The sequence below is a fragment of the Peromyscus maniculatus genome, chromosome 14, assembly GCF_049852395.1.
Source record: "Peromyscus maniculatus bairdii isolate BWxNUB_F1_BW_parent chromosome 14, HU_Pman_BW_mat_3.1, whole genome shotgun sequence".
NCBI classification, from domain to species: Eukaryota; Metazoa; Chordata; class Mammalia; order Rodentia; family Cricetidae; genus Peromyscus; species Peromyscus maniculatus.
This window is the reverse complement of record NC_134865.1, coordinates 6511979-6537232: the sequence shown is the minus strand read 5'-3', so window position 1 is coordinate 6537232 and position 25254 is coordinate 6511979. Positions and strand designations below refer to the sequence as shown.

General features: G+C 38.0%; 1 long non-coding RNA gene across 1 annotated transcript in view; it reads right to left on the bottom strand.

Annotated features, from left to right (window-relative positions):
- Window positions 1-11850, bottom strand: part of LOC121822294 (uncharacterized) — a 45805-nt gene extending 33955 nt beyond the window's left edge. The window contains exon 1 of the long non-coding RNA XR_013044255.1: window positions 7548-11850. This is a non-coding gene — a long non-coding RNA (uncharacterized LOC121822294). The remainder of the gene's footprint in view (window positions 1-7547) is intronic.
- Window positions 11851-25254: the final 13404 nt, after the last annotated feature.

Here is a 25254-nt window from a genome sequence, read left to right as displayed (position 1 = left end):
TAGCCAGAAATGATAGAATTCTTAGGAAACTTACTAAAATGGAAAAAACTGATCATTTTTGGACTAACTAAAATATAATCTTTATGATCCTTTTTTCAAATAAATTGAAAAATAATTCATTGATATCAATATTTCAACACAAATAAATAAAATTTAAAGTTATCAACATTCTTGAATCATATTTTGTCTTCAGATAATTCCTCTTAGTCCATCTACATTTTTCTCCCTTAAATTTTTCAAATGTTTTAATTATGTGTATGTGTGTGGGTGTGTGCACATGAATGCCAGTGCCTCAGGATACCAGAGGTATCAGATGCCTTTGGAGCTGGTATTTCAGGTAGATGTGAGCTGCCAAATGTGGGTTCTGTGAACCAAACTTAGGTCCTCAGTAAGTACAGTACATTCTCTTAACTGATGATCTAGCTCTCCCACACCCCATAATTTTTAATCTTTTTAAAACAGTGTCTCAGTGTGTAACTCTGGCTGTCTTAGAACTCACCATATTGAGCAGGCTGGCCTCAAACTCAAAGATCCTCTTGCCTCTGCTTCTCTGCTTCTCTCTCTCTGCCTTGTGTTGGGATTAAAGCCATGCACCACTATACCCAGCTAAATATTTGTTCATTTTTATTTTATGTATGTGAGTGTTTTGCCTGCATGTGTGTCTGTTGATTGCATGCATGCACGGTACCTATGGAGGTCAAAAGAGGGCACTGGATCTTCTGAAACTGGACTTACAGATGGTTGTGAGCCATCTTGGTGCTGGGAACTAAACCCAGGTCCTTGGCAACAGCAGCTAATGCTCTTAATTGAGAAGCCATCTCTCCAACACCAATTTTCAATCTTTTTAATCCTATTTTTTAGTGAGTGTTGGAATGGATGTCTGGCGAGTCATGTCTGGCACAAAAATGCTCATTCATATATGTCATGAGGGAGTTAACATTGACAAAGACATAAAGATTGATTTTTCTACTGTTCTATGATTTCTCTGTATGACTTAGAAATACACTTTAAAAAAATAAATAAAGGCAGCTTGCCCTCAAGTCATTTACAGTTTGGTTGGAAAGACAACTGCCTTAGCAAAAATTTATTAAAAGTGACTGCCAAGGAAACACCTATGTGAACACAAATTATTAAAAACCCAGCCAGAACAAGCTTCAAAAATTCTGAGGAAAATAAAGCAGAAGTGGGTCACCTGTGTCATATTGTTCCGCTGCTGCTCCTCTTCCCTGACCCTCGACCTCGCCCTGCTGTGTTTCCTGTCTCTAATATGCCCACCCAATTGCAGGCACTAGAACCTGAGCAGCCTCCCTGATGCGCCTGCATTATTTCTCATTTGGCTAATCTGATCCATAGTCTGACTCACAGCAAGCTTGATTTTCAGTTAGTCATACGAGGCTCCCTGTTCCATTTGGAAAGAACAGGATGAACAGTTCACTTTCAGGGAGATTTCCTCTCTAGATAGAAGAAAATGGTCCTCTAAAAATCTTCCAGTGGTGGGAAAAGATTGAAGGAGAAAACATCATTACATCTTCACCAAGGGACAAAATCCAGAAACTCCCAACTTAAATTCTCTCTCCTCTTTAGATAATAAGAGTTGTACTCATGTGTGATAGTGTTGACTGTGTTGTTTGATCAAATATTCTATTCTCACAGCCCATGGTTCCATTGTATGTTGATCACACCCATTCTGTAGACAAAGATCCTTTAAATCTTCATAGAGTTAAGACATGTATAGAGTTAAATAATATAAAGTTATTGTGGACTTGCCTCTAATGGCTGCAATAAAAATGAGAGAACAATAATCAGGGAAACAGAAAATCAAAATATATAAGAAACAAATAAAAAAGGAAAAGAATGTGCCTGTTGAGTATATTAGAAACACTCCAGTATCTGTTCAGACAGAAAGTGGAAAATCTGACCACAAAAAAGAACAAACAAGTCAACTTTTTTTTCATTTAATAAATGGGTGCTTGGCAACTGAAGCCATAGATAGGGAGCTGTAATTAATGGCAGAGACATCCCATTCAGGAATTATACAGACATCCCAAGTTCTTCCCCAAGGTCTAGCCTGGTAAGTAGCCTGACCTGACCCTCATTTTCCCAGAACCTGCCAGATCTAGCCTGGGTCTTACAGCCAGTGCCCAGACCTAGTTTGACCACTCAGGATGCACTACTGCAAACTAGGCTTCCATCTGGTATTGTTTGTTTTCCTTAACAATACCTGAACAGTGGTGTGGTTTGGGAGTTGTTTGCTTATTTGTTTTTGTATGATTGTTTGTCTACATTGGTACTATCAAGATTAAATTAAGAAAATTGACATAAGGTGCAAAGAAACCACATGCAGGCCTGAAATTCTAGCATTTCAAGAGCGAGAGGCAGAGAAGGATGATCCCTGTATATTTAAGGCCAGCCTAGAATGCATTATGAACTCTAGAAAAGGAAGAGTCGCATAGCAAAACCTTATCTCAAAACTCTACAAGGGTGAGGAGGGGCAGACTTCTGTTGGTTAAATCCAAGATAGTTCCTAGAAACTGCATCCCAAATTGAAAATGTGCCCTGAGCATGGTCCTGGCTTCATTCATCAGCATCACTCAACTCTCATTGAGGTCCAGCTTTCCATGGCCACCTTGTTGGTCTTCAAATCCTCATTCACAAATCTACAAATCAATGCTTCTCTAATATGCCACCTGCACTGAGCATTTCTGAAAGCTCTCCTTTGAAGCAGGAAGCTACCAAGGCCTACCTGGAAAGAGAAAATTTGGGATAACCACATATTGACTTCAAATCTTAGGTTTGATTATGGTAAGAGTGTACCCTGAACTTTAGTTATAAAATGAGGAATATTTTTGAGCTCCCCTCATAGAATCCTAATAAAGACTACATTTTATTTTATATATATATATATATATATATATATATATATATATATATATATATATATATATGTATTATAAAATATGCAATAAGTGAATAGATATTTTATGGTCCTATTCCTGTGTCTCTTCTAATTCCATCTCATCTAATTTTCTTCTGTCTCATCTTCTGCTGAGATCTATGCTCCACAGAATGACTTCATAGTATACAGCATTATCTTCATGTGTTAATTATTACTTTGGTTTGGTTGGTTATTTAGTTGGTTTTTGAGACAGGGTTTCCCTGTACAATCAGCCTGACCTCACAATTCTCCTATCTCAGTCTCCCAAATATGGTGATTTCAGATGTGCACCATCACTCCCAGGAATCAGTTTTTAAGTGGAGAAGAAGACTGATGCATTTAAAGCCTAATTACTGAGCTCCCTTGTACCCCAAACAATTGATAGCCTATATTGTATGCATTATTTATATAATACCAATGTTTCTATTTTTCCTTCCTTTCCCAACCTAATTTATCAAAAAGAAATTATCCTCAAAAAAAAAGTTATTGCATCAGTAACTGTTTAGAGGCACCTACTGAGCTCAGCTGTGGATTAATTCCACGTAACCACCACTTACTGCATAGATTAAAAAGTAAAATTATGCACTCTACTATAGAATCTATTTGTCTATTTGTTTACAGATTACAGTCTGTCATTAGGGAACCAAAGGCAGGAACTGAACCAGGAGGCAGGAACTGAAGCAAAGGCCAAGCTTCTTGGCTTGCTACCCCTGGGATGGCCATCTCACATCAATCAGCAGTCAAGAAAACAGCCCATGGACATGCCAACAGACCAGCCTGATGAAGAGCATTTCTTAACTGAGATTCCTCTTCTCAGGTGTGTCTAAGTTTGTGTCATATTTACAAATACTAAATATAGCACATATTAATCTTCAGATGTTCAACTTGCCTTTGCAAACTAGCCAATCAGAATAGGTCATTCCTCTGCTTCATGACAGTGCAGTGAGGGAGCAGAATGAATGAGTGTTAGAACTGAGAAGTTTGAGTATTAGTATGAGAAATTTACTATTCTAACAAAATCACAATGAAGGCTTTAATCAAACTTTCCCCAGATCCTTTCAGCCAACATTTACAAACAGACTACCCATTTTTTATTAAGACATTTTCTGTTCATTTTACGTACCAACCATAGATCCCCCTCTCCTCCCTCCTCCGCCGCCCCACCCCCAGCTGTCCCTCACAACCCACCCCCAGTTTCCACCTTCTCCAAGGCAAGAACTTCCATGGGGAGTCAGCAGAGCCTGGTTCATTCAGTTGAAGCAGGTCCAAGGCCCTCCCTCTGAACCAAGACTGTGTAAGGTGTCCCACCATAGGTACTAGGCTCCAAAAACCCAGTTCATGCACCAGGAATGGATCCTGATCCCACTGCCAGGGCAGCCTTAAACAGGTCAAGCTAACAACTGTCTCACCCATGCAGAGGGTCTAGCCCAGTTTCACAGAAGCTCCACGGTTATTGGTCCATAGTTCATGGGTTCCTACTAGTTTGGTTTGGTTCTCTGTACGTTACCCCATCATGATCTTGACACCCCTTGCTCATAGAATCTCTCCTCTCTCTTTGACTGGACTCCTGGAGCTCAGCCTGGTGATTGGCTGTGGGTCTCTGCATCTGCTTCCATCAGTTACCAGATGGAGGCTCTATGATGATAGAGTATTCACCAATCTGACTACCAGAGCAGGTCAGTTCACATACCCTCTCCACTATTGCTAGTAGTCTAAGCTGAGGTCATCCTTGTGGATTCCTGGGAACTTCCCTAGTACCCCATTTCTCCCTGTTTCCTTGATGTCTCCCTCTATTATGGAATCTCTTTCCTTGCTCTCCCACTCTGTCCCTGTTCCAGCTCAACCATCCCATTCCCTTATGTTCTCATCCCCCATCCCCCACCATCCATTGCCCCCCCCCACCTCCAGTTTGCTCATGGATATGTCATCTATTTCCTCTTCCCTGGGCTATCCATGCATCCCTCTTAGGATTCTCCTTGTTAGCTAGCTTCTCTGGAGCTGTGGGTTGTAAACAGACTTGTAGTGGGAAGCCATTCCAGCTTGGATCTGGAAGTTCCAACCCCCATTGAGACTCTGGCAACTGTCACGCCTACGAGGCGGGGTGAGGGGAGGTGCCTGGGGACCCAAGAGCTGGATGGGCCAGCGCTCTCTCTGTGCACTCTCTGTGCCGGGACGCTGAACGGTGAAGGTGGACTGTGCAGAGCTCCGGAGAACACCGCTGGACTGCGTTACACCTTCCCCAGACCCTGCGACCTACCCATTACTTAATTTGTGAGTTACGCCATTAAATAAATATCCTTTTAACTATGTGGAGTGGCCAAAATAATTTCTCCAATACAGACTACCCTTTAATTATAACCTTTAAAATAGCTAAATTTATGCAAACTTTTTTCACTTCTAAATAATTTTTAACATGATTAATTTTTTGACTCCAGTACTAAACAATAAATATCAGTCTGTCTACTATTATTATCCATATAACACACTGCTAGGTCACTTTATTCTCCATATAAAACCAAATAAAATAATTAAACTACTCTATAATCTTTAAGTATTCATGTCTTAAGCTATTTCGATCTATCGTAGACACACCCTACTAGCATTCTAACTTCATAAATACTTTCAAAACTATATTGTTTCTCTTCAGTGATCTTTTCCAAGAAAAGGTAAAATATATTCTGAAAAGAAAGGCTATGTAAAGGAACAACCAAAACAAATGTTTTCCTTAGATGTATTTTGGACAAGAAAATGTGATTAGAATGAAAATAAAACATTCAAGATATTATGCATCATATACTTCCCTACTACTATGTAGTTTAGATTGCATAAGTTCATAAACATATTTTTTAAATTTATACATATTTGATTATGTATCTCAAACCATTTTTACTATTAATTCTTGCTCTCTAAGGAAGAAACTATGACAAATCTCCATTATTGTCTGGCATTTCTGGTGCCAAAAAATCCAATAAATCTATTGCATAATGTGTTCTGAATGCAAATTTTATATTGAAAGCGAGAGAATTCTGTTCCTTTACATTTATTTAGTGAACATCACCATGGTAACTGAACACTTTCAGAAACCTAATTTGTGACATATACAAAAAAAATGCAAAGAAAGATTTTATATTTTCTATGTTTTGCAGATTCAAAGAAAAATAGGGGCTGATACTTCTTTGGGAAGAAAAGAATCAGAGAAGCAATATGGACAGAAGTAAATTCTTCTGTTATAAATAAAGATTATGGTCTCTCAAGTCTATGATAAAAGAAATCCCTGGAGTCTCTGAGGCCTACTATGATGGCTATTCTTGGTGTAAACTTGATCACATCTGGAAATAATTTAACCCAAGTGTCTGGGTACACTTATGAGGAATTTTTCTTAATTAAATTATTTGCAGTTAGGAAGAACTCCATTTAATCTGAATCTTTTGAAATAGAAAGATCACCTTTATCTGCACCTTTTGAGGTGGGAAGTCCACTTTTATTTAATCTGGACTATCCCTTCTGTTATATATACCTATACAAAGAATATGGGCAAAGGAAGCTCTTTGTTAGATGTCTGCTGGCCCCCATTCTGGCTGGCAAGTTCATTCCTTCACTGAGATTAGAACCTACCCCTTCAAGATTCTGGCATAAACTAAAGACTAGCTGGATTCTTAGACTTTCTGTTGGTATACAGCCATTGCTGGACTAGAGGACCACAGCCTGTAAGAAGCTACTATAGTAAATCCCCTCTAAATATGTAATATATATATATATATATATATATATATATATATATATATATATAAAATACATCTACTCTGAAGCAATCTACAGGTAATGTATATGCATACAGAGCCCAATCTCAAACCAAAGCCACTGCCTCTTGGCCATCTACTCCTCCACACAATCATATTTCAGATCAACCAACTGCTGTGGGATGTCCTGTATACTGTGAATATATGTTACAATGATTGATTGATAAATAAAATGCTGATTGGCCAGTAGCCAGGCAGGAAGGATAGTGTAGGCAGGACAAGGAGAGAGGAGAATGCTGGGTGGAAGGTGGCTGAGACAGAGAGATGCTGCCAGCTGTCACCATGGGGAACAGGATGTAAAGTACTGGTAAGCCACGAGCCACATGGCAAGGTATAGATTTATAGAAATAGGTTAATTTAAGATATAAGAACTATATAGCAAGAAGCCTGAGCCATTAGGCCAAACAGTTTAAATAATATAAGTGTCTGTGTGTTTACTTGGAGGACGCTAATGGGAGATGTTTGCCCTGACAGCAGGTAGGCCAGGACACAGGAAAACTCCAGCTACACCCACATCTACCAATATCATCATTAAAACACTTTGGATGAGAAGTCTTTAAATGTGATTCAGAATACAATTAATTTTTCAAATGCTGGTTTTAAAATATTTACTGTAATAACAAGAGGAATAATAGATTCCAGGATAAAACATATGATTTTATGAATTGTGAGGGTCACTGTGGTTAGATGCTAACAGATTAGCCTCTCAGTTTCATAATAGCAATAGAAGATCTAAGACTGCAGTATCAGAAATAAAAAGTAATTTCTTCCTCAGAAAAATAGTAACATTTGCATTATGCATCTAAACTTACCTTGCAGTGATAAAATAAACTAGGCCAGTGATGTTAACACATTCAGTGAGCTGTCACAGAAAAAAAAATCCAAGTTTAGGATATCAGTGTTTCTTCAGCAAGCATACCTAATCTCTGCTCAAGAGGGAGACTCTATGTTTAGCGTTGTGCACAATGTTCTAGAATCTGATATTGTTTGTATCTTCTGAGGCTATTTGCTATGGAACTATCTTTGAATAAATATTCCAGATCAGTCAGCAGATGCCTTGATTACAAAGTATAAAATACATTTGGAGGACTGTCTATAAATAATAACTACTTGTTGGTGTTAAACTGTCTTAGCCTCTCTGGAACAATTTTCCTATGGATATAGTACTCCATCAGCCATGTAATTAACTTGAGTAAGAGAATAAATCAGATGTTCTGCTTAGTTTTGCTAGTGAAGTGTCAGTAGATTACGTGTATTGTTTGTGGCTAACTTGATTCTTTTGGCAACAGACTCACTGTGCTTTGACTGTCATCCCATTGTTATGGGACTTTTGTATATCACTGGCAGATATCAAATAGTGTAAAAAGTCAAATATATAATATACATATTAGTTTCAATGGTCACAAAGACATGACCAGATTCACCTTCATTCATGAACAATCAAAGTTTACAGTTGAGATGATTTGAGAAAATGTTTACCAACTGTGGACCCAAAAAAATGGACATACCTTAGGGAAAAGGCTGGCTTTCCCACATGTATTTATTTATTGTTTTAATAGAAACAACAGAGAGGTGATATGGTAACTAAGGATGAAGCAGCAAATGCACAAACTCTGTCTTGGTCTATAGATAAGAAGAGCAAGATGATGCCCGTAACAGTTATAACCTGACTTACGTCTGTAACCAGGTGACTTTGGGTAACTGAATATTCTCCTATATCCAGACATGACTGATCACTTGATAACTACTAGTGGACAGGTGGAAGCAAGATAGAAAGGATACATGAAGGCGAAGAAACCCATCATCCCTCATCTAGCTCACTATTTTTGTTGTTGATATTAAGTTAATGCCTAACATTTCCACAAGACATACAATCCCAAATCCACATGGTGCCTTGGAAAGATTGTGACATTTACATCACAAGGGATTCCAAGAAGTACCTACACTTGCTAGAAGACAAAATTTGAAAGTTTTCTTCAGTATGATCTCCTGGACAGCTCATAACTTTAAGGTTCCCAGTCCCAGTAAAACAACTGAGTTTTGCCATTGTTATTCAGAGAACTGTAATAAATCCAACTTTTATTTTTATCTAACAGTAACAAGGGTAGTATGCACCTACCTTTCCTGGGCCTACATACATTAGTAACTACCTCACTAAAGTGTATAGGACAGAAGAAGGTGAGAATGGTACTGATATAAATAGTTTTAAGACAGTTTCTGAAGAGATGGTTGAATACTTAAGAGTCTCTGCAGATGGCAGAAGGTCCATAAACTCCATCAAATACCCAGATAATAAGTTCATTATGGATAGAGTGTGTGATGAAATAAACATCACTGTCAGGCTGCAAATGGCCTCAGGGGTATAACACAATTATTTTCAATGGTATGTCCATAGTCAGATAATCAGACAAAAATATTTGTTTCATAATCAGAGTAAAAGAGAGTGTCCACAGCAGGGAATCAAGATCACCTCCTAAGTATAGTCATCCTGCAAGCTGCTGAGGGCTCCCATTCCATATAATGTAGTATCCATCGTTACAAGATAAATGAGCTAATTTGGAGCAGGCATTACAGATCTTTTATGCAAAAGTAGTATCTATGTTATAAATACAGAGTCCTTTAATTCACACCTAATCTAGATGGGTGAATGTGTTACCATGACAATGACAGACATAGGAAAAAATGATAACTATATAGGCAGAATAAGCTTTATCAGTAGCTTAATTCTAGTATTTTTTTTAACCAGACAATGAACCCTCACCATGGATACCTACATGAGTGACCCAAACAATTAGAGCCACAGCTACAATTCAATCCCATGGTTTCTTAAACTCAAAGAGTATTTGTTTAACTTGCCTGTCATAATTTTCTCTGTGGCTGATCAGCATCTAGAATATTTATCTTGCCTAATAGCTGATAGAAATATAACAAGTTTTGTCAAGAGGAGCATTGACCAGAGGCATGAGAATTGCCTAGAGTCTTGTCCATGGTGTAAAGTAACCACGCACATTTCTACTTTCAGCTGGTACTGGAGATGAACAGCAAAGCTAAGATTTATAAGTCAGACTGTTTGAACCATCCTAAGAAACACAGGAAAATCTCTGTGACTAAAGGGTTCTCAGCCTCCAGAGAAATGCTATTGATGGGTGATATTGTTCTGTATGCTGTAAATATGTGTTGCTCTGATTGGTTGATAAATAAAGCTGTTTGGCCAATGGTGAAGCAGAATAAAGTCAGGCAGGACATTTTTAACTAGAGAGAGATGAAGGAGAAAGACAGCAGAGAAGACCCTGTTAGCTGCCACCAGGAGAAGCAAGATGTAAAGGTACTGGTAAGCCACAAGCCACGTGGCAAAATATAGATTTATAAAAATGGGTTAATTTAAGATGTAAGAGCCAGCTAGCATGAAGCCTGAGCCATTAGGCCATACAATTCATAATTAATATAAGCCTCTGTGTGTTTATTTGGGTCTGAGCTGCTGCAGACCAAGCAGGGCACAGGAAAACTTTCAGTTACATGCTATAATAACTCTTGGTAATAAAAGCAAAAGTCTATTCACCTCAGATAGGGCATTGACAATAGGCCAAACAAGTCATTCCACCCAAGTCCATCTCTGTGAACCAATGGGTTTATTGACATGACTTATGATAGCATCAGTGGCAGGTTTTTCCCGGTCCAATTTTCAGGTAGCACTACTCAACAGTCTTCCTTTCTCCAGCAATTGTCTACTGCTTATGTAACCTTGGGGAGGGAACTTGTGGGTTTTGTACCTCTCTGGGATCCCTTAACCATGTATATTTTATTAGCTTGGGGGCATAACTCTTCCCTCAAGGATGAATGTTTCAATTCACAGGCCATATAAAGCACCATGACTACTTCATACACAGATAACATATTACTCAGATCACACTGTCTGCAATTTTTGATAAATCATTTCATTTGACAAGTGAGATATTTATGCCCCTTCATATCTTATTAGTTGTAACTGAATTATTCCACCACAAAATAGAAATAGCATGATAACTCTATATAGATGAGAGTCTATCCAGATGAGACATTCAGTTTTGCAGAGCCTAGTAACAAATTAGTAGGATCTTGTCAAAGAGATGTACCTATATCAATACAAGGAAAGTCATACATCTATAACCTCATGGCTGCCTACAAGTGAACATGGCTTCCCTTTTCCAGAGGCTCCAGGGGAGGAAGTCAGGAATCACTTGTGCTTTAAAGGGTTGTCAGGACATTGCTGCTGCTGCTGTTGCTGTTATAGCAATGGCGCACACCGCTGCTACTGTTTCTGGGATTACCATTTCATGATTGCTTACTACAGCCAGCACAGTGGAGACCCTGGCAACAAAAGTAGCTATCACAGTTAGTTAATCTTTTATTCTATTGGCCATGATAAATGTAATTCAGTACTTATATACATCTCAATTGGCTTTGAAAATTATAAATTTATAAACTCAAGTTCCAGTTGCTTTTGGGATACTATCTTACAAGGACTCCAACGTACAGTATGGCTCGTTAAGAAAGGGAATGGCTCAGTTGCCTTTAGCCTACTGGCTATGGGTGAGATAGGACCTCTGTTGGTCTTTTCTGTATTGAACACACAGATTGCAAGCCCTGTGTCACTTTGAGATCTTTGGCAGCAATTAACTATGCAGCTCACACATGATTGAGCCTGTATGATAATGAGTATTCAGAGACAGGTAATGCATGGGGGGTGGCGCTCACCAACCTAAGACAGAGCATCTGTGTGGCCTGGGCAGGCATCTCCATGACAGGTAAGGTGACCTGCTGACGTCCCACACAACCCAAGTCAGAAGCTCATTTTTTAATAAAAGGGGGACCTGTAGAGCCCTGGCCCCCATTTTGGGTAACTGTTGCTTTGCTTGTGGACCTTGACCTTGATATCCTCCCTATGCTAATTCCCTGCCAGGTTCCACCCTCCTGAATGCTTAAGGGAAGTTCCTTGTCTGTGTATCCTGAATAATGGACATTAACAGCTTAAATGCAAGATTGTAAAACATCAGTAGCGAACTTCTGCCTTCCGGGGTCCTCCCATTGTGCTGTAAGCCTGTATTTAAGACCTCCTCCCCCCTTCAAGAAATGACATTAGGCATTTAAAATTTAAATATATATATATGTGTATATGTGTGTGTGATATATATATATATATATATATATATATTTGAATGAATACTGCAAATGTAATCTATGAATACCACAAATGTGATTAATATCATGAGTATAATTAATGAATATCATGAGTGTAATTTTAAAAATTAATTAATTAATTAATTTAAAAAACATTTTATAAAAGGGTTGTCAGGATTGTACAACCTCAAACATACAATTGTTTTATGAAAATAGTTGTTTCTAATCAGAATTTCATTTGGTACTTATATAATGAGACTTTCCAAGAATACTTACAACAGTTTCTCCTACATATTCAGATGTAGACGTAACAACAAAGTATAATGAATTGATCCAAAGTGCCCAACCACACAGTTTCATTAGTTTCTCTTTATCCAGTGATCAGTTGACTTTGAGCTTTCTCTCCATTTCAGGACCAGGTAGAATTCTGGACACCTATATTGAATAAAATCCTAACAGTTTGAATCCTTTCCCTCCCTTAAATTCCTTAGCATACATGTTTGGGTAGGCATATTCTTTGATCTCTCTCACAAACTAGGGAATCTCAGAATCAATCTTATATGCCTTTCTTCATAAGGGAGCTGAGAGGACAAGGAAAGTAAAGAAGTCAAGAGGGAGGTTTTATAAGGAAATCTGAAAGGAGAAGGAGACTAGTCCTGCAAGACTCACTTGCAGTTTTAAGTGGTATAGCTCACCACTCAACCAAATGGACTCATGCTCTCTTCTATCTGCCCAATACTCTGTGTCAGGTGATAAACACCTCATGGCCAGTAACATCATCTATTTCAACACAGGAAACCCCTTGAAGTATCAGCCACAGCCATAGCTACATAGCATTTTGGTTGGGCTACTAGGGGTATTCCCTTTGCCTGACTCAAGGCTGACTTACAACAGTCTCAGTCTCCAGTAGGTCATCTTTATCATAATTTTAAGGCCAATTTGTATTGGTAAAACCTTAAATAATTATTAATGTCTTACCTACAATTATCATGAGAATGTGTAACAAGAAAACCTCCCAAAGAAGCTTAAGGATCCCTCATGACACAATTGAAGGAAATGAAAAACCCTGAGGATTTTTATTATCCTCTCTGAATGAGTCTGAGACTAGCATGATAGATAAAGGAAAGCAAACTGTATGATGGCCCTGCCTTCCTCACTTAACAAGAATTGTGTATCCTGTCCCTCACCTTTTAGGCAAACCCACTGAACTAGCCATTTGCCTGTTTTCTTAGCAAAGAGTTGCAAACTGTTGTCCTCTTTGAAACTCCCAGGAATGGGTATTTATAACTGTCATTAGATAGAGATCAAAACTTTCTACCCTCTCCAACATGAATCTTAAGAACTGTTATAGTGAGTAGACGTGGCTGACCACAGAATGATAAAAGTAGTCCTTCTGCAGAGGCATGCTAGAAACAACCAGGGCACCACCCGTAATACTTCCTCTAGACTAAGTTAGTTCATAGTCTCCAACCTGCAGCAACCTCTTTAGCCTCGCTTCATTCACTGTCCAGTTAGCTAATTCACACAACATGTCTGTCATCATGGAGTTCCTTTCAGCACTATTTATGAACCACAAGGACCTCACTTTTCTTCCAAAAAGCTATGTCTCTCTCAGGCTCCAGTTTTCACCACCAAAACTATCAAGAACTTCTCATGGTCTGACATATTTCAAACATACAAGTTAGGCAGTCATAATTTCATGAACATGGAAAAAAAGCCACAAAACTCTTACTAAGGAAACAAAGATCAGTTCATTGCATATAGCAATAAGATTAGCTATAGTGACAACATCCACACCGTATCTGTATACTTCAGTCCCCAAGAGTGATGTCAAGAAGGTCTATACAATGAATTAGATGATAGGAGAGAGACCCTATACTTAGGAAGCCCAAATCATTTGTAATGAACAATATGCATATCGCTCTTTCTCCCACACTAAAGCACTATCTCTTTCACACCAGACAGCAAATAAGCCTGTCCTTTGTCTCAAAGGCAGACAACATTTCCATCTCCTGAGGCTGCTCATAACATGCCATTGAAAGAACTGCATGGACAAGACTACCTGGTCCTTTGCCCACAAAATATACAGAAAAGTGACATATCCATGATATGCCTCCAATCATGCAAACAGTTAATGAAGTCACTTTAAAGTATAATCTCTGTTTAAACTAATTGTCTAATACATTAAGTTTTACTGTATTGACTGAAGGTAAATGGACAATAGGCTGCATATTTTAGGGTAGAGATTTTACTCACTTTTACAGTTTTTAAATTTATTACTGCATGAGTGTCTGTGTATGTGGGGGGAAAGGTGGGCACACACACACATGCTTCCATGTGGTAGTCAAAGGACAAATGTTATGGAGTTGATCCCTTAGTCCACCTTTATTTGGAGTTCTAGGGATTGGACTCAGCTCATCAATCTTGCATTGTAGAACAGCAAGGCTTTCATTAACTCTCACTGGTCCATTTTGCTGACTTTTGACATGTGTGTACACCATGAAGCCAAGAGCATGACCAAGTTTGCATCCATGACCATCTCCTTCCAGAGTTTTGTTACAATCTCTTTCTAGTTAGTTCTGCCTTATGTTAAATATCAGATGATTTTTTTAACCAAAACAGATAAAATTAGCTGAATTTCCAATTTCTCCTTGGAGATAGAAATTATATTTTTACTAGAGAAAGCTTGATAAGTGATCCATGGTGGGTGTAAGTATGTGCTTTGGGGCTCAAATCTGACTAAAGGGTTGCACTAAAAGAAAGCAGGAAATTTTTCCATCATAATTCTCAATGCCATGCAGATAAGACATTGAAACAGTTATTAAGTTTAACTTTAGTCAATGGAAATTTTCATTTTGAGATTTTTTTCCTGTCAAACATGATCTTCTTGCAATATTTAGATAATTGCAGGAATATAATGCCTTGATTTTCTTTCAAGAAGTTTTTTGTCTATTTTTTTCCTCAGAGTTAGTTCTCAAGAAAGAAAAGCAGTTCTGTGATATTCTTATGAAGGCAAATGAGGATAATTTAAATGTTCTTTTCATCTTTTAAGGAATCATAGCTTTTCTTGTTTTGGTGCTTTCCAAAGAAAAGATGATTTTATCATCATAGTCTTTGGAATAAAAAAAAGAAATAAAATGTCATAGTTACATGTCACTCTAACACAGTATGAAGCCATGGCTAAATAAAGTCATATTCATATATATATATATATATATATATATATATATATATATATATGATTTATCATATTATAAATTAAGTATGACTTGAACAGTTAAGCACTGATAATCTTACCTTGCATTATGCATCATGAAGTCTGGATACCTGAAAATTATCTGAGCTGGAATTTTCCTTGCAATGAGTCTTAGCATGAATTCTTATTCAGGAGAAAAAGTTCAACTGTAATATTTAATTGTCTTAAGTTTGATGACCCAAGGAAGATCATCAGAATAATATTTGCTCAGTAATGAATAGTACACAGTCTATATGCAACATGTCATGTAGTATTTGTCACAGGGTTAATATTTCATTATGTGCTTTTTTTTGGTGGCATCTTTAAAAAGAGTGTCCTCTTTTATTATCATAATTCCAAAACACATCCTAAGAACTTGGGTGTAACACAAATCCTAATTGGTCTTATAATAAAAATCCAGAGCCAGATATTGGGGTAAATGCTGAAAGATCAGAGGAAATAAGCCACAGCCACTTCTCACCTCACCAACTCCTCAGCCAAGAGGGGAAGATCCTGTCTCCATGAATCTTCAGACTGAATGCCCCTGAGTGCTCAACCAAAAGGACTCAGTTCCATCTCCTTCCACCTTTATGCCTGACTCTGCCCAGTCATATATCAACCTTTCGAGTGCTGGGATTAGTGGTCTGTGTGCTTCCCAAGACTGGGAACAAAGGCATGAGATCCCAAGTACTGGAACTGAAGGTGTGTGCCACCACTGCCTGGCTCTGTTTCTCTTTTAAACTGCATTAATCTCATGTAGTCCAGGGTGACTTTGAATTCACAGAGACCCAGATAGATCTCTGCCTTCTGACTGCTAGAATTAAAGGTGTGTGCCACCACTGCCTGGCCTCTATATTTGATCTAGTAGCTGGCTCTGTCCTCTGATCTTCAGGCAAATTTTATTTGTTAAAGCACAAACAAAATGTCACCACACTTGGGCCTTATTTCATCTGGAAAAATAACACCAAAAAATGTATTATAAAGAAAATATTAATGTATTTACATATAAGCCTTAAAGATGCTTACAAAAACTGGAAGTAAATGATCAATGTTCATTGCTTTGCTATCTTGATGACAGCTTGACAGGAGGAACTGTAAGATTTTCTGAAATTAAAATGATTTTCAATCTATTAGATAATCACAATCTTCAAGAAAGTTTTTAAATAGGCAAAAAAAATTTACTAATCAAAAATTATTTAGTGGAATTCCCATACCTGAAAACTAGTAACACATAAGTGAGTGAAACTTAGAGGGAAAAAAATGATAGGAAATGATGAAATCTACCCATATAGCACTGAGTTACTTTGTTATAATTTTGCCTCTTTTCCTCCCTTACTCTATCTTACTAAAAAGCAGAAGATGTTCATTAGACACTGGGAGGAATTTTCAAACTTCTTGGTGGAATTTGCATCATTCCTTACTCTATGGCATCTCTCCACTTCCTAATTGGTCCATGGATAACACTCCACTGTCATCTCTGTACCATAAATCTTCTACTTAGGACATATTCTCAGCGGATGCCATGAAATGGGCTTACCTCTCCAGTCAAATCTTCTCCAGCCTGTTAAATTACTTTCCCTACCTACCTTAAGTGCCAGTTTTATCCTTAAGCCGGAAAGAACCCTGCACAAAACAGTGAACTAGCAAAGGATTCTTTAAAGAAATTACGAACAGATATTTTCTTCCCTAAGTGCTGAGTATGAATTCTGAAATCAAAGAGAGATAAAGGGGGGTGGCAAGAGGTAGATATGGTGATAGTTGTGTGTTGTGAGTGTGTATAGTCTTACTGAAGCATGGACTTAAAATAGTTGCCATAATAAAATCAAATTAAAAATTATGACAAAAGCATTGACTTTGGAGCCAGCCAGACTTTGGCTAGTCCCCTTCTGGTTTATAAAGTAAATTATTTAACTTCTCTAGCCATAGAATCTCTCTGCTGTAAAGTGAGAATGATATGATTAATATAGTGGTGGTGGGACAGTTCACTGTGGGTGGTATGAACACTGAACAGATGGTCCTGAGCTATATAAAGAAGCAAGCTGAGGAACGGAAAAAATGGCTCTGAGGTTAAGAACACTGGGTGCTCTTCCAAAAGACCTAAGTTTGATTCCCACACCCATGGTGGCCCACAACTGTCTTTAATTACAGCACCTTCTTCTGGCTTTCAGGAGCACCAAGTATACAAGCAGTGCACAAACATACATTCAAGCAAAACACCCAAACAGATAAAAATTTAAAATAAAAAGTAAAGCAAGCTAAGAAAGCCATGGAGAGCAAGCCAGTAAGGATTGTTCCCCCATGGACTTTGCTTTGGTGCCTGTACCCTGGTTCTTCTTGAGCTCTTTCCCTGGCTTTCCTTGATGGCGGACTTTATCCTATAAGATGTAATAAACCCATTCCAACCCACAGTGTTTTACGATAGCGGCAGAAAATGAACTCGAACAAAGGGCAAGATAAAGGAATTGCACATAGCAAATATCAAATAAGTGTTGGATATTCATTGAAATTAGATTCGAAGAACTTAATTGTGGCTTGTATTGGAGATTTATTAGACTTGCGACTCCCGGGAGAAAATGGAGAGCTGGCCATGGTGCTGAACTTGCTCTCTTTCCATTACCCTACAATGGGACAACACAATTTGAGGAGATTGGATACAACTGTTAGTGGGCAAAGTATTTTTCTCTCCCCTCTGGTACTGGCTTCCCAAGAAGCTTATACACAGATGTCAATTCCATGTACTTTCAAATATTTGCTCTTTGAATAAAACTTTAAACAACTGAGCATTAAGAAAATGATTGATGGCAACCCCGCTTAGTTCTTTCCTGCCAATCTTCTCAGGCTTCCCTGCTAGACTACCTCAGTTCCTTTAAGTCAACCACCAATGTGCAAAAACACTTTTTACCAGAGACGCTCTCTTGTCACACTGGGCAGGGAGTCACATTGCAATCTCCATTACCCTTCCTGTGTCCCTTTCTGGTCTTAGCAGACTTCCTCTTGGCCGATAGCAGCCTGTTTGCTGGAGTCCCTCCTTCCACCCCAGTATCATTCCCTGGGGACTTTGCCTCATGGTGAGGTTTCCCCTAGCCCTTTCGCTCTTGTCCCTCCAGACTTACACTTTGTCTCAGTGCAGTCTACCTGCAATAACCCCTCCACCCATCCTACCTCCATCACCTGGAGACAGCTCTCTACAGCACAATCCACCTAAATACTAAAGAATATACATTTTTCTCAGCAGCTCATGGAACTTTCTCCAAAACTGACCACATACAAGGACACAAAGCAAGTCTTTTTTTCCCAAAAAAAAATAATGAATATAATTGACATTATGTAAATCATAGTTAATTATCCCCTCATTTAATTGTTCCATTTTTTAAACCATCCATCATGGAATTATATAAAGACCTAACTCCTTCCATCATAATATTGTTTCCCATTTTTAACATGGGAAAAAAACTTTCGCCTTTTGCCTTACCCTAACTGAGGAGTGGATGAAGTGAAGAGGAGAGGAACAGAGTGAAAGGAGGGGAGAAATGGGAACTGTGGCATCGTATGGATTTTTGACAAAGAAGCCAAAAATGCACACTGGAGAAAAGAGACCATGTTCAACAAATGGTGTTGGTCAAACTGGATGGCTTCATGTTAAGAATGAAAATAGATCCATATTTCACTCTGCATGAAACACACCTCCAAGTAGATAAAGGACCTTGACATAAGACAATACACCCTGAATCTGAAAAGAATAGAATGAGGAATAGACTTGAACTAATTGGCACAGGAAAGAACTTTTGGAACTGGACAACAACATCGCAGGTACAAGACCAACAATGAGATCTCATGAAGCTGAAAAACTCTGAATGGCAAAGGATAACATCATCCGGGCAAAATGGCAGCCTACAAAATGTAAAAATATTTTACCAATTATATATCTGATAGATGATTAGTATCTAACATATAAAGAACTTTAAAAATTGAATATCAAGAAAATAACCAACTTTAAAAATAGGCTATAGAACTAAGCAGAGAATTCTCAAAAGGTAAAACTGCTGAGAAACACTTAAAGAAATATTCAACATTCTTAGACATCAAGAAAATGCAAATTAAAACTACTTAGAAATGTAATCTTACACCAGTCATAATGGCCAAGATTAATAAAACAAATGACAGTTCATGCTGGCAAGGATGTGGGGTAAGGAAAATACTCATCCATTGTTGACGGGACTGCAAACTTGTACAGCCACTATGAAAATTAGCATAGCAGTTCATCAAGAAACTAGAGACTAATCTAACTCAGGACCCAGCGATACCATTCTTATACATATACCCAAAGCCTTCTACATCATGCTACAGACAGAAATACTTGCTCTTCCATGTTCATTGCAGCTTTATTCTAATAACCAGAACTGTAAACAGCCTAGATCACCTGATGAGTGGATAAAGAAACAGTGGTATATTTACAAGTTGAAATATTATTTATCGGTTAAAAAGAAAACAAAATCATGAAATTCACAGGTAAATTGATGGAGCTAGAAAAACTCATCCTGAGTGAGGCAACCCAGACACAGAAAGAGAAATATGGTCTATATAGGTATTAGCTGTTAAGTCAACAATAACCAAGCCACAATGTGTAGAACTACAGATGTACCCAAGGTCCCAAAACAACAAATATTTTATGTTTTCTCCATGTGGATATTGCCGTTTAAGTTTTTTATATGTTTTCTACAATCTGAATAACCACAGAGCTAAGGTCCTAGTAAGAGAGTGGGAAAATGGAGAGGACCTCCCAAGGAAGAGGAAACAGACTATGATGGCATGGAGAGACAAATGGAAAGCTAGAATAGAAGGATTAAATAGGGAAGAGGATGGGAGAGAAGAGTAAAGGAGAGGATATGAGGAATGACAGCTGTCTTAGTTAGGGTTTCTATTGCTGTGAAGAGACACCATGATCATGGCAACTCTTGTAAAGGAAAAACATTTAATTGTTCTGGCTTACAGTTCGAAAGGTTTAGTACATTATCATCATGGTGGGACATGGCAGCAGGCAGGTGGACATGGTGATAGAGTGCTACACCCTGATCCACAGGCAGCAGGAAGTGAACTCTGTGCCACACCATGCATAGCTTAACATAGGAGACCTCAGAGCCCATCCCCACAGTGGCACACTTCCTCTAACAAGGCCACATCTCCTTATAGTGCCACCCCCTTTGGGGGCCACTTTTTTTCAAATCACCACAACAACTAACACTGAAGGCCATTTGAAAAACATGTGGAAACCCACTACTATAGAAGCTTCCTGAAATACATAAATACATGAAGAATCTCAATGGGGTTACCAAATGATAAGAGAGACAATACTCCAACTAGGCATCTTATGCCACTTGTGTCCTGACATGGATTAGGGCATGTTCCCCAGAAAACTCCACTGAAATGCATTACTTTGGAAAAAAATGTACTTATCCATTACCATGTATGTATACAGAATGTTTCACTAACAGCAAATATTAGAACAGGCATCTGAGAGTGTGCCCAGATTTTTTCTTTTTTCTTTTTCTTTTTCTTTTCTTTGGTTTTTTTTTTTCCCCAAGACAGGGTTTCTCTGTGTAACCCTGACTGACTGTCCTGGCACTAACTCTGTAGACCAAGCTGGTCTCGAATTTATAGAGATCTGCCTGCCTCTCCCTCCTGAGTGCTGGGATTAAAGGCATGCACTACCACCACCTGGCATCCCATATCTTCTCATGGGATAAATATTATCCCAGGAAAATACTAACCCATCACTGGCTAATGAAGGAGGGAAAAATTAACTAGGTAACATATTTTGTCCATGCTGGTTCTGGGTAGGTTTTATTTAATTGGTTATATTTCCTCAAAAAATGCCTTCCTAAAGGGAAAAGAAAGTTTTATAAGACTCAGGAAGTTAATAAAGACTAAAAGTCTCAGAAAGCCCACAAAACTTACAAGATTCAGGAAGCTCATAAAATTACAAGGTCAAGAAGACCTCCATGGATGTTATATAAGCAATAATAATTGGTAAAGAAAAGAAGACTCCTCAGTGAGGCCACTTGAAACATGGACAGGAAGCTCTGTGTATGCCACTTTCATGAGTCATGCTTGGTTAGGCCTTTCAGTGAAAGAACTGTCTTGAACCATCCATGTTCCTGTATGTAACTGCAATAAACTTTTGGTTCACCAAGCCATCCTTGGGTGAAATCCTTTCTTTGGTTTCCTCACTGCTCTGTTTGTGGTGAATAAACATCTGTTCATGTCTTCCCAAGAAAAGTCATGAGAATTATAAATCCGGAAAAGGCTAGTGGGAAAGACTGAGGGAAAACTTTTCAATCAACAATTTGCGACGGTCCAAACTTATACTCACAACAGCAGGTAGCTTCCTTTGGAGAGAAAAGTTAGTTTAACACTAGGAATGTCAAACTTTGATATAATTAATTAATGAGAACAAAAATAACTTGACAGTTATAAATATTAAATGTGTTATATTTCCCATACTATTACTTCTCATTTGTAGTGTGAATGGTTCAGTTAGTACAGAACTTCGAATTAAAAGTTAAAAATATTCACCAACTTACGACAGAAACACATTTAAGTGACCCATTAGATACCCTTCTAGTGTCCTTACCAAAAATGCATATTAAAAATTTTTAAGTTACTTCTATTTAGGAAAAGAAATTTTTTCAGAAGTAAAACACTGCATGAAAAAAAAGAATGTTTTACATTAAACTGGCCCCATTTACCTTTATTGCCCACAGTGTGAGCTGAGTCAGGAGAAAGACACTGAAGACAGCAGGACCCAGTGGCCTCACTGGCAAAGATATATTGGCACTGCTACCCAGAAGTGCTCAGGGAGGCAGGTGGGATGTTAACTTTGACACCAGGGTGGAAAGGGGAGTCACTGAGAGTTGACCTGGATAAGCCATAAGGAATTACATTGCTCCCATGGCCACACTTGAGAAATTGTTTCACAATAGAGCACAAATACATTTCGCAGAACATGGGTTTCTTTGTCAGCCTTGTTGTGCTATAACTTTATAGAAATAAAATTCCTGACTCTCAGTCTCAAATAATCCCTCCCAAGAATGCTTACAAAAAGTGTTCTTTGAAGCTGTGGTGAACTGTGAAACTATTCAATAAAAAGAAAATGCATTTCTATTGTGCTTTCCATGGAGAAATTAACACACCCACTTTGTTCAACGTGGGACAGCATATGACTTGCTTTGGACACTGAAATACAAGAGGGAAGCTTTGGGAGCCACGCATGATTTGTCAATCTACTGCTCCTGATTCCCTAACAATTGTCAAATTTTATACATTAGTCTAGATCCTAGAGTTAAGATAGCATGAACAGAGTAACAGGCCATCCTTACTGCATATAAAGCATGGAATAAGATAAGGACTATTTTTTTCTTTAAGAGGCTGAGATTGGGCTGGAAGATAGCTTAGTTGGTAAACTGCTTGCCACATGGGCATGAGAAGCTCTATTCAAACCACAGCACCCACATGAAAAAGCTGAGCATGGTGGTGTTATTCTACCTGTATTGTAATATATTTTATATTATGTTATGTTATGTTATGTTATGTTATGTTTGTTTATTATATTATATTATATTATATTATATTATATTATATTATATTATATTATATTATATTATATTATATTATATTATATTATATTATAATCTTAGCACTGGGGGGTAGAAAGAGGTGAATCCCTAGGGTATAGGGACAGCCAGACTAGTCTTTCTGGCAAGTTCTAGGCCACTGAAAAACACTGTCGCAGAAAACAGGGTAGAATTACCTAACGACTACCCATGCATGTTCACCTGCACCCTACATACACACACACACAGAGAGAGAGAGAGAGAGAGAGAGAGAGAGAGAGAGAGAGAGAGAGAGAGAGAGATGCACAGTAAAAAAGAGGCAGAGATTTGGAGGGCTGTTACCTCTGCATAGCTCTGACTAATAAAGATGCCATTTCTCAAACTGCCATGCAGAAGGCCAAAGAGAAGACTGCTTGATATATACACTTATTAATATTTTATTGCTATATACATGGCTATATACCATCAGGAAATGGAACTGTTAAAAATGAGAAAATATGCACTTTGTTTCTAAAACAAGCAGGCTTCCCAAAGATAAAGCCACCATGCATTTAAATCAAAAGTAATTCTCAATTTAAAAGCAAGCTATGTTCAAAAACATAACTTTAGGTCAGAATACATCTTACAAAAGAACAGTGCTTTTAAAATGCATCTTGAATATGTTAGTGCCTTCATATTTAATTTTAAAAAGTTAGTATAATTTAGTGGCTTACAAATTAAAATGATAAATGATATGTAGTTAGCATACTGGTGAGGGTTCTCCAAAGAAATAGTTCCAAAAGGATATACATATGTGTGTGTGTGTGTGTGTGTGTGTGTGTGTGTGTGTGTGTGTGTGTGTGTCTGTATACCTCTGTGTTTGTGATATATGATACAGATATGGATTATATAAAGTATAGATACTTACATATAGATATGATAAATTTTATAGATATACTTATAGCATTAATGAAATAATTACACATAAAGGGAAGTATAGGAAACCTGGCTCATCTAATTATGGAAGCTGATAAGCCCAAGATCGACATTAGCATACAGACAGCCTACTATTACTAAAAGTGTGAGTTTCAATGAACTATGAGTTTGAGTTCAAAGGCAGAACTATGCCCCTGCTCAAAAGTAATCATGCTGATAGAATATACTCTTTCTTACTCAATTTTAATTCCATCCGCACCTCTAACAAACTGTATGGCCCATACTCAGTCAGAAGGCAACTGTCTTTACTCACTTGCCACATTAAATGTTAATCTCATTTCCAAAATAAAACATATTCAAAAACAGTACAAGCATTATATTTGAACAAATAGCTGGACACTCCATGGTACAGCCAAGTGGATATACAAATTAACTGTTACAATTTGTAAGATACTGAGATTAACTAAAAATAACAACTTTGTAATTCCAGCCAAGTGGATATATAAAATTAACTGTCACAGTTTGTAAGATATTGAGATTAACTAAAAATAACAACTTTGTAACTCAAAGGACCAAACATGCATCTCTCAAATACCACAGAGTCAGTAAGAGCAGCATTTTAATATTTGTTTTTATGTTCATTAGCTTCAGGCTATATTTGTGTTTTGGTTCTGGAATAAGAGCAGGGACTCCCTCTCTATCCTCAAGTACTCACTAATTCATGTTAGTATCAGGCCTTAAGTTTCGAGGAACTATAACGCTATCAGCAAGCATTGACAATTTGATTGGAAGGGCATAAAGTTTCCCAGATACCACCGCATTATTTATGATTATGCTGTCCCAGAACAACATCCTAAAAGGAATAAGCATGCACTCTATGAGTCAATATATTTTAGCTGCATGGTTCTAGATCAGGGTTGTTCAGTGACTGTGATCAAGATTTCAGCTCAGGAATCTGGGAAGATGGCTCCAGAAGTGAAGTGTCTGCTGCACAGCATGAGGGCGTGAGTTTGAATGCGCAGCAGCCATATTTTAAAAAAAAATGAGCATGGTTGCGTGCATCTTTCACCTTAGCTCTGGGAGTAGAGATAGGTGAATCCCTGGAGCTCACCAGCTAGCGACCTTGCTCTCATCTGAGTTTTGCTCACCACACTCGCTCAATGTTCTCGTCACTCACTGGCCTTAGCCCAGTAAGACACGTAGATCCACCTCAATTCACTCTAGTTTTAGTGATATCTCAACATTACGACAACCTTGTGAAAGAGGAAAGTACCACACAAACTCTTTTGCTCTATATTCTTTTAATGAAGAGCTTCCTTTCAAGTTCCTTTAGCCAAAGAGTCACAGGATTCTTCTTGTTGATCTTGCTCATCACCTTGGGTATCTGCCAACCCGGCCCACCCTCTGGTATTCTCTTTCACACCTTATTTGCTGACCTACCCTTTACATGAAAGAATGCTAGAATCCTATCAGTCAGTGCTCAGTGCACCCAGTCCTCTACAGAAGAGAGTTATCCTATATTTCTTGAAAAAGATATCCATACTCCTATATCTAATTACCCATCGGACCCTCAATTACCCTACTCACCCTACCCTTATATTT